Source organism: Oncorhynchus nerka, linkage group LG1 (genome assembly GCF_034236695.1).
Source record: "Oncorhynchus nerka isolate Pitt River linkage group LG1, Oner_Uvic_2.0, whole genome shotgun sequence".
Classification (NCBI taxonomy): Eukaryota; Metazoa; Chordata; class Actinopteri; order Salmoniformes; family Salmonidae; genus Oncorhynchus; species Oncorhynchus nerka.
The window spans coordinates 5,737,918-5,754,972 of NC_088396.1; positions in this window are offsets into that span (position 1 = coordinate 5,737,918).

Consider the following 17,055-nt stretch of genomic DNA (forward strand, 5'->3'; position numbering starts at 1 on the left):
ATTTAATTATTTTATAATGTGTGACTAATTCAAAAATTCTCTGCAATACATGCTCTTTACTCTTATTGTACACTTGGAGGAAGGGAGATAAGGTTCTCTCAATGTTTGCACACACACACACACACACACACACACACACACACACACACACACACACACACACACACACTTCCTCACTATCCACACATAATTGGGTGTTCCTGAAAAACGAAGTGTTACATTAAATAGCTAAACACAATACTAAAGCTTTGAGCGAGGAGCCGTCATGGGAGCATTAGGGACAGGGGGACAGGGGAAGAGGGGCCTGGGCAGCCAGTATCTGATCTATGGGGGGAGATGGTGATGATGAGAACAGACACAAGCCACATGAGGCCCCCTGACAAAGAAGGAGTGCCCTGCGGTACCTTCGCACATACTCACACACCAAATGCTAAGGGCCCAAACACTCAGCAGAACTCTACATTATAATTTTATTAGTGAATGCAAGGATGTACATTTATTGTCCTAATACCAATCGCTGTAACATAAAAACAAATGTCTCACATCTTACAGGAGAACACTAGGTCCAAAGTCAGAGCATAAGACAGCCGTGCCCTCTGCATTGTTTCCTCGTCTTTGTTTTTAGTCAATGGTTGTACACCCTCTAGTGGTTTAAATACACATTTCCTCTACTTCGATGAGAGACTTGGGATCACTTTTATAGAAGCACAATAGAAATCCGATGGATTTTTTAATGAGATGGAAACCAAACATGCTGTATCAAGAGTCTTGTTAAAAGGCTTTACATAACAATAAGAGATTAACCATATTAAAAAGATTCACCAAAACACAACAACTATTCATCTCTCCATGATCCATTTCTTCATGAATTACAGACTGGCGAACAGTATGTTTTTTGCACTTATTTGCCCTACAACATTTTCTTATGGTATTGTACTAAATTCGTTTTTATAATAGATTTTAAATTCTTTAAAAAATAATAACCTTAGTATAGTTTTTCCTAAATTGAACAGACCCGGGATTAAATCTGCAACCGTTTGAGAGCCAAAGGATTATGGCAGTGAAAAACACTCTACATCTGGTCAGGCACCTATTCTGGAGCCATGCTGGTGATTGTGGACACCAAATGTCACTCTTAACTTTACCTCACCAACACACCACTGGTCATAACCCCTTCCATCATCCCTTTAAAATTAGATGCCAACTGGGTTTGTATTAACATAGGCTGTTGTTACACCACTAACCATGTTTCCATCCACAGTTTTTATGCGAGTAAAGGCATAATGTCACAAAAAAAGAAACATGACAGCTGTGATGGAAACAGGTAGTTCCGGTACAATTTTATAAATGCCTACACATAATTTGGTCGTTCGACATGGTGGGATCTTTTTGTATCGGTACAATTTATTATCAGAGAAATGGTGGTGGAAACGCCTTTATGCGCAAATATTGATATAACAACCATCATATCAAAGTTAACTTGGAGTCACATGATGGTATGGTGTGGTCCTCCCACTATGACTCGTGAAACCATGCAGTTTATTAGGCTGCAGATGAAATCAATGATGATGAACTTCACAGGGTTGTGAAAGTGCACAGTGATCTTGATGCTCCTTTCCAATACATATCGAGGGTCTTATTCTGGTGACATGATGATCGATGCTTGACTGCTGTTTGACAACAAATTCCTCAACAGAGACTGATCAAGAACTACAGGAAGCATTTGGTTGCAGTCATTGCAACTAATGGTGGCACAACCAGTTATTGAGTACAAGAGGACAATTACCTTTTCACACAGAGGAATTGGGTGTTGCATAATTTTGTTAATTCAAATCTTATTTGTAAACTCACATTCCCTTTATCTAATATTAGGTTTTGGTTGAAGATCTGATAACATTCAGTATAAAAAATATGCAAAAATAGAGAAAATCAGAAAAGGGGCAAATACTTTTTCACAGCACTGAATGTACATTGGATGGTGCCCTCAGTGTCTCCGCGTATAAATATCTAGGCATCTGGATTGCTTTCCTTCTGGATTGCTTTCCTTCAAAAAGCATGTTGATACGTTCGTTAAATCATCCAATGCAGAAGCTTTTATCTCAATATTAACAATTAAGTACCTTACTGTGATTGTTTTGAATCAAAATGGTCAAAAATGTATCAAAATTGCTTCTTAGGAAGAGCAATTTCTGAACGGAATCATTTTGCTTGGACTGTCTAGGAGTGGTCGGAGTGGGGAGGGGAAAACAGAAAACTAGCTGTAATTGGCAGAGGTTTGGAACTATCCTTCTTATTTGTCTATTTACTAATGTCACCAGGCAGGCCAAAACTCCAACCCACCAAAACAGGCTGAAATGTTTTCAAACAGCTCTTACCACTAAAAGAGCATAATCATAATTTTCACAATTTTTATTTCAACCTCATATTGTGGAAAGAGATTAAAAAACTGCACTGGGCTTTTAAGAACTTAAGAATTAAAATGGGCTTTTTATATATATAAGAATAGGTCATGCCTTTCATTAAATAGCAGAAAACAAAATCACTCAGTCAACATTCATTCCACGCTAGAGGGAATAGCAGCCGTTATACAGGCTTGTGAACAATTGTGCTATTTTGTGTATTTTTTTGTGCTATTCTTATTTTTTTTAATATGATGTTCCCGCCATCGTTTCCTATGACCGAAAAAAGCTTCTGGACATCAGAACAGCTATCAATAACCTTGATTTGGATGAGGACTTCTACATGTATTGATTATCCCGACCAGGCCCAGATCCCAGACACTCGGAGAAGGAGGCGGCGTGCGGTATACCAGACAAGAATACGTAGAGGAGTGGATAAACTGCCTCTACCCTCCATTCTATTGTCACTATTGTCAAACGTGCAATCACTGGAGAATAAACTGGACGAAGTTCGTGACTATCCTATCAACATGATTTCAGGCGGTCTAGTAAATGGAAGGTTGCTAGATCGAATCCCCGAGCTGACAAGGTAAAAATCTGTTGTTCTGCGCCTGAACAAGGCAGTTAACTCACTGTTCCTAGGTCTTCATTGTAAATAAGAAATGGTTCTTAAATTCTTAAGGTATAGGGGGCAGCATTTTCACTTTTGGATAAATAGCGTGCCCAATTTCAACTTCCTGCTACACATGCCAAGAATATAAGATATGCATATTATTAGTAGATCTGGAAAGGAAACACTCTGACGTTTCTAAAACTATTTGAATCATGTCTGTGAGTATAACAGAACTTATGTAGCAGGAAGAATCCTGAGAACTAACCATTCAGATTTTTTTTTTTTTAAGTCTCTGTCTGTTCAGTGAATTCTCATTGGGAAACGATATTTCTTAGGCACTTGTTTGCAGTTCCTACCGCTTCCACTGGATGTCACCAGTCTTTGGAATTTGGTTGAGGTTATTCCTTTGTGCAATGAAGAGGTACTGCCATCTAGGAACTGGATAACACTGTTGAGAGTGCGCAAGACTTGAAAAGTAGTGTTGGTTTGTTGTCTTCCTGTATTGAACACAGATAGACCCGTCTTCAATTTGATCGATTATTAACGTTTAATTTAGTATCGTACATGTGTGATTTAATGAAAGTTTGATTTTTATATAATTTTATTTGAATTTGCCGCGCTGCATTTTCCCTCGCTTTTGGCCAAGTGGGACGCCAGCGTCCCCTTTCCTAGAGAGGTTTTAACTGATTTGGTTATGTAAAAATATAATAAAAAAGGATCTGAAGAACTGTAAAATCCTATGTTTCTCTGTCATGTCTGAACAAGGACATGGAAAATATAAATTTTGCTAGCTTTTCTATACATCAGGAGGACAGAACGACAGCATCGAGGAAGCTCAGGTGTGTGTCTCTTTGTTAACTTCAACATTTCCGGCGCCGACAAAGATGGCCGCCTCGCTTCGCGTTCCTAGGAAACTATGTTTTTTACGTGTTATTTCTTACATTGGTACCCCAGGTAATCTTAGGTTTCATTACATACAGTCGGGAGGAACTACTGAATATAAGAGCAACGTCAACTCACCATCATTACGACCAGGAATATGACTTTCCCGAAGCGGATCCTGTGTTCTGCCTTCCACCCAGGACAATGGATCGGATCCCAGCCGGCGACCCAAAACAATGACTTCGTAAAAGAGGCAAATGAAGTGGTCTTCTGGTCAGGCTCCGGAGACGGGCACACCGCGCACCACTCCCTAGCATACTACTCGCCAATGTCCAGTCTCTTGACAACAAGGTTGATGAAATCCGAGCAAGGGTAGCATTCCAGAGAGACATCAGAGACTGTAAAGTTCTTTGCTTCACGGAAACATGGCTCACTCGAGAGACTATATCGGAGTAGGTGCAGCCAGCTGGTTTCTTCACGCTTCGCGCCGACAGAAACAGTCATCTTTCTGGTAAGAAGAAGGGCGTGGGGGTATGCCTTGTGATTAACGAGATGTGGTGTGATCATAACAACATACAGGAACTGAAGTCCTTCTGTTCACCTGACTTAGAATTCCTCACAATCAAATGTCGACCGCATTATCTACCAAGGGAATCCTCTTTGATTATAATCACAGCCGTATATATTCCCCCCAAGCAGACATATCGATGTCCTTGAACAAACTTTATTTGACTCTATGCAAACTGGAAACCACATAGGCTGAGGCTGCATTCGTTGTAGCTGGGGATTTTAACTAATCTGAAAACAAGACTCGCTAAATTGTATCAGCATATCATTTGCGCAACCAGGGCTTGTAAAACCATGGATCATTGCTATTCTAACTTCCGCAATGCATATAAGGCCCTCCCCCGCCCTCCTTTTGGAAAAGTTGACCACGACTCCATTTTGTTGCTCCCAGCCTACAGACAGAAACTAAAATAAGAAGCTACCACGCTCAGGTCTGTTCAACGCTGGTCCGACCGATCTGACTCCACACTTCAAGACTGCTTTGATCACGTGGATTGGAATATGTTCCGTATTGCATCCAACAACAACATTGACGAATACGCTGATTCGGTGAGCGAGTTCATTAGAAAGTGCATTGACGATGTTGTACCCATAACAACGATTAAAACATTCCCAAACCAGAAACCGTGGATTGATGGCAGCATTAGCGTGAAACTGAAAGCGTGAACCACTGCTTTTAATCATGGTAAGGTGACCGGAAACATGACCGAATACAAACAGTGTAGCTATTCCCTCCGCAAGGCAATCAAACAAGCTAAGCGTCAGTATAGAGACAAAGTAGAGTCGCAATTCAATGGCTCAGACACGAGAGCTATGTGGCAGGGTCTACAGTCAATCATGGACTACAAAAGGAAAACCAGCCCCGTCGCGGAACACGATGTCTTGCTCCCAAACAAACTAAACAACTTCTTTGCTCGCTTTGAGGACAATACAGTGCCACTGACACGGCCCGCTACCAAAACCTGTGGGCTCTCCTTCACTGCAGCCAACGTGAGTAAAACACTTAAATGTGTTAACCCTCGCAAGGCTGCAGGCCCAGACGGCATCCCCAGCCGCGTCCTCAGAGCATGCGCAGACCAGCTGGCTGGTGTGCTTACGGAGATTTTCAATCAATCCTTATCCCAGTCTGCTGTTCCCACATGCTTCAAGAGGGCCACCATTGTTCCTATTCCCAAGAAAGCTAAGGTAACTAAGCTAAATGACTACCGCCCCGTAGCACTCACTTCCATCATCATGAAGTGCTTTGAGAGACTAGTCAAGGACCATATCACCTCCACCCTACCTGACACCCTAGACCCACTCCAATTTGCTTACCACCCCAATAGGTCCACAGATGACGCAATCACAATCACACTGCACACTGCCCTAACCCACCTGGACAAGAGGAATACCTATGTAAGAAGGCTGTTCATCGTCTACAGCTCAGCATTTAACACCATAGTACCCTCCAAACTCGTCATTAAGCTCGGGACCGTGGGTCTCAACTCCGCCCTGTGTAACTGGGTCCTGGACTTCCTGATGGGCCACCCACACAGACAGCGTGGTGTTCAACCTCAGGAGGCTGAAGACATTTGTCTTGTGACCAAAAACACTCACAAACTTTTACAGATGCACAATCGAGAGCATCCTGTCGGGCTATATCACCGCCTGGTACGGCAACTGCTTCGCCCACAACCGTAAGGCTCTCCAGAGGGTAGTGATGTCTGCACAACACATCACCGGGGGCAAACTACCTGCCCCCCAAGACATCTACACCACCCGATGTCACAGGAAGGTCAAAAAGATCATCAAGGACAACAACCACCTGAACCACTGCCTGTTCACCGTGCTATCATCCAGAAGGCGAGGTCAGTACAGGTGCATCAAAGCGGGGACCGAGAGACTGAAAAACAGCTTCTATCTCAAGGCCTTCAGACTGTTCAACAGCCACCACTAACATTGAGTGGCTGCTGCCAACATACTGACTCACTCTAGACACTTTAATAATGGAAAAATTGATGTAATAAATGTATCACAAGCCACTTTATATAATGTTTACATACCCTACATTACTCATCTCATATGTATATACTGTACTCTATACCATCTACTGCATCTTGCCATCTTGATGTAATAAATGTATCACTAGCCACTTTAAACAATGCCACTTTACGTAATGTTTACATACCCTACATTACTCATCTCATATGTACATACTGTACTCTATACCATCTTGCCTATGCCGTTCGGCCATCACTCATTCATATATTTTTATGTACTCATTCCTTTACACTTGTGTGTATAAGGTAGTTGTTGTGAAATTGTTAGGTTAGATCACTTGTTACATATTACTACATGGTCGGAACTAGAAGCACAAACATTTCGCTACACTCGCATTAACATCTGCTAACCATGTGTATGTGACAAATACAATTTGATTTGATTTGATGACGGACTACAAAAGGAAACTCAGCCACGAGCTGTCCAGTGACGCGAGCCTACGAGATGAGCTAAATACCTCCATGCTGGCTTTGAGGAAAGCAACACTGAGAACACAAACCAGACGACTGTGTGGTCACGCTTTCCATAACCTTTAAACAGGTTAACATTCACAAGGCTACAGGGATTACCAGGACATGTACTCAGAGCATGCACTGAGTGCATGGCTAGTATATTCACTCATATTTTCACCCTCTCCCTGACCCAGTCTGTAATACCTACATGTTTCAAGCAGATCACCATAGTCCCTGTGCTCTAATGGTGAGCGGGTCAGCTGTTTGTCCAACCACACCCACCCACAATGTCTAATAACCCATCCGCAACTGCCCGACTATATGTGATAAAGTGAAAACTTGAGGGCTGCACAAGAACCTAACCCACAAATATAGAAAATGCTCTGTAGGCTACAGTCAGACTGATTTATTTTGTCTAATTTTGATACGTTTCTGCTTATAGCTGCCAACATTTTGGTAAGGTATTTGTTGGTCAACTTGTCTATAATGAAATACATGCAGTTCTTCTGTTGGCCTAAAAGACTAAATAAAGCCCTTCTCACCAGAATAATGTCATAAATGATAGAATGCTTCAATCTAGTTGACATCAGTAAAGTTCTCTCTGTCATCTCTGCTTCCTTCGCAGAGCAAAGATGTTTAGAGGGCCCGGAGAGAAAATTCAAGAACTCAACAACAAAAAAATGGAACGATTTTCTGTGCAAAATTTCCAGATGACATCAGTTGACCATTTGTAAGAAAATAGTAAGCTGTGAAAATAACCCAACATTTTTCTGATAATATTTCATTTTGGCTTGGATGCATATTTTATGTGGTTGAAATACTATCATATATTATGATGCTGATAAAGATGCAGTATCATGGTCCGAACACAACAACACAGTCATGAAGAGGGCACGACAGCTCCTATTTCCCCTCAGGAGGCAGAACAGATTTGGCATGGACCATCAGATCCTCAAAAAGTTATACAGCTGCACCATTGAGATCATCTTGATAGGCTAATTCACTGATTGATATGGCAACTGCTTGGCATCCGACCGAAAGGCGCTGCAAAGGGTAGTGCGTACGGACCATTATATCACTGGGGCAAGCTCCCTGCCATCCAGGACCTCTATACAAGGAAGGCACTAAAAATTGTCAAAGACTCCAGCCACCCAAGTCATAGACTGTTCTCTCTGCTACCGCATGACAAGAGGTATCAGAATGCTAAGTCTGGGACCAAAAGGTTCCTGAACAGTTTCTATCCCGAAGCCAAAAGACTGTTAATCAAATGTCTACCCAGACTAATCGCATTGGACCCCCTTTTTTGCCCTGACATTATTGCACTGGCTCTGTGCACACTTGCTGGAATCTACCCACACACTCACAGATACTACACTGACACTCCCAACACACACTCACACTCTAGATATGCTCACACACACAAAACACACATACACACGTGCATATTGACGCTACACACTTTCACACTTTTCACACACACTGCTACTACTTCGTTTACTATCTATCCTGATTGCCTAGTCACTTTTACCCCTACCTACAGCACGTGCACATATTATCCTCAATTACCTCAGCTACATCGTACCCTGCCCATTGACCTGTACTCCTTGTATATAGCCTCGTTATTATAATTGTATTACCTCAGCTACATCGTACCCCTGTGCATTGACTTGGTACCTGTACTCCTTGTGTATAGCCTCGTTATTATAATTTTATTACCTCAGCTACATCGTACCCCTGTGCATTGACTTGGTACCTGTACTCCTTGTGTATAGCCTCGTTATTATAATTTTATTACCTCAGCTACATCGTACCCCTGTGCATTGACTTGGTACCTGTACTCCTTGTGTATAGCCTCGTTATTATAATTTTATGGTGCTACTATTTACCTTTTTTTTCTTGTTTGCAATTATTATTTTTTTTATCTAACTTTTTAACTCATCGTTTTTGGGATTGGCTCGTAATTAAGTATTGCCTCTGAGGCAGTTCAGATGGCTGTGTGAGGACCTTTTTACGGAATAATATGTTTGTTTCTTATGATTCCATGCTTGATCTTTTTTTATTGTGTTTTAGTTTTTTGCTTGCCTATATATTTTGTATGTTAACTACTGTATATATATCTTACTATGTTTTATAACTTTCCCCAGGTCGTTTCTGTAAATGAGAATGTATTCTCAGTTAAAACTCGCCTGGTAAAATAAAAATACAATGAATTCTCTCAAAATCACACACCCAACACCCCTACCAGATTTAACAGCCAGAAGAAGGTCACATTCCTGAGAAGAGACTTCAATGCGTGGATCATGCTGGGTCATCACCTTTTATTTCCTAAAACCCTTATGTGTCACACACTCGTCAAGCCCACAGAACGGTACACGCTCCACCTCATGGCACACTATCCATGATTGTGTCATATTTTCTCTCACGTAAAAATGTTTGTCCTGATTTAGTTCAGGACATTTTTTATTTCATCAACTAAGCATGCGCCTAAAGTAAGGGATGGAATTGTTGGGGATTCCTACTTATTTTAAATGTTTTAAATATTTTAAATCTTTAATTTCGCCCCTGCCTAAACCTAAACCCAAACTCAATATGAACATTAAGTCACAGAATGAGAGAGTGAAAGATAATTCATAAAAACTCTATAGTATCTACAACTGTATTCAAAGGGTACTCTATTTTAGGGAGAGACTGAACCCATCCAACCATCTGCCCATCAGTTCCATTAATCCCTCCACCCATCCAAACCCCCCAAACTCAGTTTGAGGGAGCCTCAGGACACCCCTCTGAGAGGGCAGAAAAACAACTGTCTTTTCCTTTTGGGGCATGGATCTTTAACTCCCTGCACCAGAATTAATGGAGCATGTGATGTAGCCATGATCTGTAGCGGGCTCCCAACTTGCAGGTGACACTAGTCTACGCAGGCCTGTGTATCGTGACCTAAGTGATCCGTATCATAACAGAATGTGACTGGTGACGACTAGTGACCTTTTCCTAGTCTGGAGCCATCCGTTTCAATTACAACACTATAGCGGGGCTAGCTAAGTTGGAGGGAGTCAAAGAGCCCAGCTGAGAAGCAAACAGTGTGTTCTGAATGTATACTCTACTGTATATAACTGTTACTGATTACTGAATGACATCATAGTTGGCCTATACTGTCCCATGCAGGTACATAACAAATTCGGACTTGGCTCCTGCAGGTAATTTGAACCCTGCTGTTTCTGTATGCATTGTATTGTTGTACCAACGCACAACTGTTGTTTGGTTGGTGGCATCCGGAATGTGAGAATCAGAGGTTGGAAAATACAATAATAGAGAAAACATTTGAAACAGGACTCACTTCGTGGACCTTCAAACAACCTGTAACAAGGGTAGGGCTTGACATTTTCTCTTGGCTAAATACATTTTTGCATTTAAAGTTCAGACCCTTACAGAAATACATTTGCTGTTGAAATTTCCTGCAAGTTTGTGGCAAATGTTCTGCAAATGAAATCGTGTGCCACAAAATGTTGCCAACAGTTTGCAAATGTTTGCCATTAGTGGTGAATCCGCGGCAAACCTTTGGCAACAATAATAATAATTATTATGTATTGCCAATAGTGGAAAACAGTTCACCAGAGTTACATTTCTAGCAGTTCATTCTCTCAGGATTCAACTTGAATCTGTGTCAAACCTGTGGCAACAGGTTCCAAGACCAATGACCATTGATGACCAATCAGGGGTATTAGAAACATCTGTTGGAAAATGGATACCAAGCTATCTAGCTAGCTACCTACTGTTATAATGTTACAATATTAATGAAAAGGACAACGGAGGTCAGTCTAGAAGTCTTCAGTTTACTGAAGTACAGTCTGAATAAATTTCACACATTACGTCACCACAGTTCAGCTATGGATACATTTATAGTACATCACGTCCCTCTTCTTAAGATGTTTTTTTATTTTATTTTTTATGTGACATAAACATGAAATAATGTGCAATATGTCAAATGTGCAATACCGGTGTATCTTTCATCCAGCAAAACCAAACAAAGTATTAAAACTTCTGACCCTTATTTATTTTCATTCAATCAGCAGTTTTATTGTGAAACAAACTTGGGCATGCATAACTATTCACCCCCCCCAAAGTCAATACTTTGTAGAGCCACCTTTTGCAGAAATTACAGCTGCACGTCTCTTGGGGTATTTCTCTATATGCTTGGCACATATAGCCACTTTTTTGCCAATTCTTCATGCATGTCTGGTAGTTGTCTCGTTTGTCTGTCGTAGTAGCTTTTCTGTTTAAGCTGTCTGTTCTTCAGCTTGTCTTGGATTTGAACATTACCTTCATGAGTCAGTAGGGTGGTAGAGGCTGGCAATTTGGACTTCAGCCATCATCCCATTAGTAGTTGGGCTGGTGGTAACCCTATGCCCTCTAGTGGTGTGTTGCTGTACTCCAGTAGAGCTAAATTCAGCAAAAAAAGAAACGACCTCTCACTGTCAACTGTGTTAATTTTCATCAAAATTAACATGTGTAAATATTTTTATGAACATAACAATATTCAACAACTGAGACATAAACTGAACAGGTTCCACAGACATGTGACTAATATAAATGGAATAATGTGTTCCTAAACAAAGGGGGGGATCAAAATCAAAAGAAACTGTCAGTATCTGGTGTGGCCACCAGCTGCATTAAGTACTGCAGTGCATCTCCTCCTCATGGACTGCACCAGATTTGCGCGTTCTTGCTATGAGATGCTACCCCACTCTTCCACCAAGCCACCTGCAAGTTCATTTCTGGGGGGAATGGCCCTAGCCCTCATCTTCCGATCCAACAGGTCCCAGACATGCTCAATGGGATTGAGATCCGGGCTCTTCGCTGGCCATGGCAGAACACTGACATTCCTGTCTTGCAGGAAATCACACACAGAACGAGCAGTATGGCTGGTGGCATTGTCATGCTGGAGGGTCATGTCAGGATGAGCCTGCGGGAATGGTATCACACGAGGGAGGAGGATGTCTTCGCACAGCATTGAAATTGACTGCAATGACAACAAGCTCAGTCCGATGATGCTGTGACACATCGCCCCAGACCGTGACAGACCCTCCACCCCCAAATCTATCCCGCTCCAGAGTACAGGCCTCAGTGTAACGCTCATTTCTTCAACGATAAATGCGAATCCGACCATCACCCCTGGTGAGACAAAACCGCTACTCGTCAGTGAAAAGCACTTTTTGCCAGTCCTGTCTGGTCTGGCGACGGTGGGTTTGTGCTCATAGGCGACGTTGTTGCCGGTGATGTCTGGTGAGGACCTGCCATACAATAGACCTACAAGCCCTCAGTCCAGGCTCTCTCAGCCAATTGCGGACAGTCTGAGCACTGATGGAGGTATTGTGTGTTCTTGGTGTAACTCAGGCAGTTGTTGTTGCCATCTTGTACCTGCCCTGCAGGTGTGATGTTCGGATGTACCGATCCTGTGCAGGTGTTACACATGGTCTGCCACTGCGAGGATGACCAGCTTTCTATCCTGTCTCCCTGTAGCGCTGTCTTAGGCGTCTCACAGTACAGACATTGCAATTTATTGCCCTGGCCACATCTGCGGTCCTCATGCCTCCTTGCAGCATGCCTAAGGCACATTCATGCAGATGAGCAGGGACCCAGGGCATCTTTCTTTTGCTGTTTTTCAGAGTCAGTAGAAAGGCATCTTTAGTGTCCTAAGTTTTCATAACTGTGACCTTAATTGCCCACCGTCTGTAAACTGTTAGTGTCTTAATGACCGTTCCACAGGTGCATGTTCATTAATTGTTTATGGTTCATTGATAAAGCATGGGAAACAGTGTTTTAAACCCTTTACAATGAAAGATTTTTACGAATTATCTTTGAAAGACAGGGTCCTGAAAAAGGGTAGTTTCTTTTTTTGCTGGGTTTATGTCATGGTCACTCTTGCTACTTTGTTCCTTCTTGAGCAGGTTCTTGACTGTTTGCACAGTCCTCTCCCATTGTCCATTTGACTGAGCGTGTCCTGGATTGGAAGTTATAAAACATAAGAAGTAAGGATATTGACATAAATATGCATGCTTTTTGAGAGTCATGATCATTTGGAACCTACTTACATTATGCATTAGCTAGCTAGCTAACATTATGTAGCTTGGTAGAGAGTTGACAAGCAAGCTCACTAGCTAGGTTTTGTGACATACATTAGCAAGCTAGCTAGTTATCTAGATATAATGTGATATAATAATTGGACATGTCATTTCTTATCTTCTAGTTATGAAAAGGCCCCACCACAATCATTGGCAAGCATGCATCCATCACATATGAAGAGAGTTTAATACATCTGACAAACTTTCTTGTGCTACCGGTGGGTCAGTGCCCTTAACTGACTTGCCTAGGTAAATAAAGGTTAAATGAAAAAAAAATGAAAAAATCCACTCCAAGGAAGGTGTTTCCTGCTTTATTAAGCATTAGAGTGGCATCCAGCACCACACTGTCAGATAGGTAAGAACACATGCTTCATTTCAATAGGAGAATAGCTAGAAAACTTTTTCCTATTCCTTTCAATGAAGGCTATTGGGTAGTGTGCACTTTCTGTGTGCATCATTTATGGTTGGTTTCTGGGTTTTTGTGTCCCTCTCTTTGTGACTGCCTTCTTTGAGTGGCCTATGTGGGGGTGTATGTCTCTGGTACTGTCATGTTTCGCTCTCTAGTATTCAAAATTAAGATGCTTGGACTGTCTTTTTCTAAAAGAGGAATGAGTTTCTGGAGGAGATTTGAATGGTTGAGCTGGATGGGACTCCCATGGAGCAAACAGAAGGCGAAAACGTCCTTTTTTCATGCACTATTCCCAGATATTATCACCCTATATGTGTATTTCCAATGTTGTACAGATCGAATTCAGTGAATTAACTGTTTTTGTTAAACTCTCTCACTTTATTTAGCCTGATGAATATTAGCATCTCTGAAGAGACCATAGAAGAAATTGAAGATAAGGTCACTGATGTCATGACATTGGCCTGGGGGATAGGTTTATGACAGTCATAAATACCTCTTCCCCCCTTTTTCCTCTCTTTACTCTACTGAGGTTACATTTGCAAAACCCTTGGTTAACATAGATATTCTGGGAACATCAGTAGGTGGGGGGGGGAATTAACTATATTCTGGTAATCCGAACAATTGAACATATGCGGTGGTACTTAATGAATATGATGTCAGTTCGGTTGTCATCTGAGACATTCTCATAAGTGATAAGATGACATAAACTCTACAGTGTAAAGTCTACACATCAGAGTTATCGGTTTCACATGGAATTGTTGTTCAATTTAAATGTTTGAATATTAAATTATTTGTGATGGGATGAAATGTGATTTTAGCTTCTAAAATGTGAGATTTGGGTTTTCATAAGATATGGCTCTGCTCAATCAGTGGCCCGCCCTGTGAAGGGACATGGGCTATAACACTTTTCAAACATTCCCTCCTCTCCCTTCCTTTTAAGCCCTTGACGACAATATAACCTCCTGTTCCGATGATGTGAGGACGATGGTCCTATGTCAGAATGGTTCAGATAATAACTACAGAACGAAGCCAACATCAGCGTGAGCTTTGGTTGCGAATGGTATGAACATGCTAAATGTAAGGTTTTTGTCAATGTCTGTCTAGCTAAAGTTAATGTCGTTAGCTAGCTTGGTAACTATGTTACCTATAAAAAGTGCCTATAAAAAGCTAGCTAACATTAAATACATAATGTTACACTACCGGTCAAAAGTTTTAGAACACCTACTCATTCAAGGGTTTTTCTTTATTTTTACAATTTTCTACATTGTAGAATAAGTCATCAACACTATGAAATAACACATATGGAATCAAGTAGTAACACATTATTTTTCTTTTTTTTATAGAGATTCTTCAAATAGCCACCCTTTGCCTTGATGACATCTGTGCACACTCTTGGCATTCTCTCAACCAGCCTCACCTGGAATGCTTTTCTAACAGTCTTGAAGGAGTTCTCACATATGCTGAGCACTTTTTGCCTGCTTTTCCTTCACTCTGAGGTCCGACTCATCCCAAACCATCTCAATTTGGTTGAGGTCGGGGATTGTGGAGGCCAGGTCATCTGATGCAGCACTCCATCACTCTCCTTCTTGGTAAAATAGCCTTTACACAGCCTGGAGGTGAAAAACTAATTACAGTCCCGCTATGCCCAAACCAGATGGGATGGTGTATCTCTGCAGAATGCTGTGGTAGCCTTGCTGGTTAAGTGTTGAATTATTGAATTCTAAATAAATCACAGACTGTGTCACCAGTAAAGCACCCCCACACCATAACACCACCTCCTCCATGCTTTAGGAAATACACATGCGGAGATAAACCGTTCAGACATGGCGGTTGGAACCAAAAATCTCAAATTTGGACTCATCAGACCAAAGGACAAATTTCCAACAGTCTAAAGTCCATTGCTCATATTTCTTGGCCCAAGTAAGTATTTTTTTCTTATTGGTGTCCTTTAGTTGTTGTTTATTTGCTGCAAATCGAACATGAAGGCGTTATTCACATAGTCTCCTCTGAACAGTTGATGTTGAGATATCTGTTACCAGAACTCTGTGAAGCATTTATTTGGGCTTCAATTCCTGAGGCTGGTAACTATAATGAGCTTATCCTCTGCAGCAGAGGTAAGGGTCTTCCATTCCTGTGGCGGTCCTAATGAGAGCCAGTTTCATCATAGCGCTTGATAGTTTTTGCGACTGCACTTGAATAAACGTTCAAAGTTCTTGAAATCTTCTGTATTGAATGACCTTCATGTCTTAATAAAGTAATAATGGACTGTTGTTTCTCTTTGCTTATTTGAGCTATTCTTGCCATAATATGGATTTACCAAATAGGGCTATCTTCTGTATACCCCCCTACCTAGTCAAAACACAACTGATTGGCTCAAACGCATTAAGAAGGAAAGAAATTCCACAAAATAACTTAACAAGGCACACCTGTTCATTGAAATGCACTCCGTGTAACTACCTCATGAAGCTGGTTGAGAGAATGCCAAGTTTGTGCAAAGCTGTCATCAAGGCAAAGGGTGGCTATTTGAAGAATCTCAAATATAAAATATATTTTGATTTGTTTAACACTTTTTTGGTGGTTACATGATTCCATATGTGATATTACATAGTGTTGACGTCTTCACTATTAATCTACAATGTAGAAAATAGTAAAAAGAAAGAAAAACCCTTGAATGAGTAGGGGTTCTAAAACTTTTGACCGGTAGTGTAAGTCTGACATTTGACTGTTTATCGGACACTTTCACTCAGCTAACTAGCTACCACAGCTAGGTTTTACTTTTTCTAACTAGTATCTAGCTAGTCCACCTGGGTTAATTTAAACAAGTTGGAGGCTAACGTTAGCTACAGGTATATGCATCCAAGAGCTAGCTAAAGTAAGCTAGCTAGCTAGTAGCTGCTGGTCTATTCATAATTTTTTTGTTCATCATTTTTTTGTTCTCTCTCTCTCTCTCTCTCTCTCTCTCTCTCTCTCTCGTCTCTCTCTCTCGTCTCGCTCTCTCTCTCTCTCTGTGTGTGTGTGTGTGAGAGACTGCTTTCAAAAGACCCTCGCTTTCCTCTGTCAGTGGCCATCTGCTTGCAGGCCCACTCAGACCCAATGGCAGACAAGACAGCACTTCCATGATGTGATCTGGGTCTAGATGAGTGTGTGTGTGTGAGAGCGAGCGAGCGAGAGAGATCTGGAAGCATAAATTATGAAGCTTTCATTATGCTAGATGGCTCCACTAATGCCTCGCTGTTTCCAAGAAGTTGGCCTTAGACTTACATTTGAAAAGCATCACAGGGCTGTACGCTGACATTTTTTTACAAGGAGTACATGTGCTCCAAAGTTGAAAAATGTAGGAGCACGCAAAGAAATTCAGGAGTATTCAGGAGTATTTGAGGAAGAGTGTTTTTATCATAAGAAATTAGAAATTAGTAACAGTTGTTGAATAAAACCTTTAATTCATAAACTGTTAGTTCTCTCTTATTGTTAGTTCTCTCTTACTCTTCCTCAAGTACTTTGGTGTGACTCGCACGCACGTGTCTGTCTGTGAGAGATGAGATTCTCCGATGTGTCTCTTTGCTAGCATTTA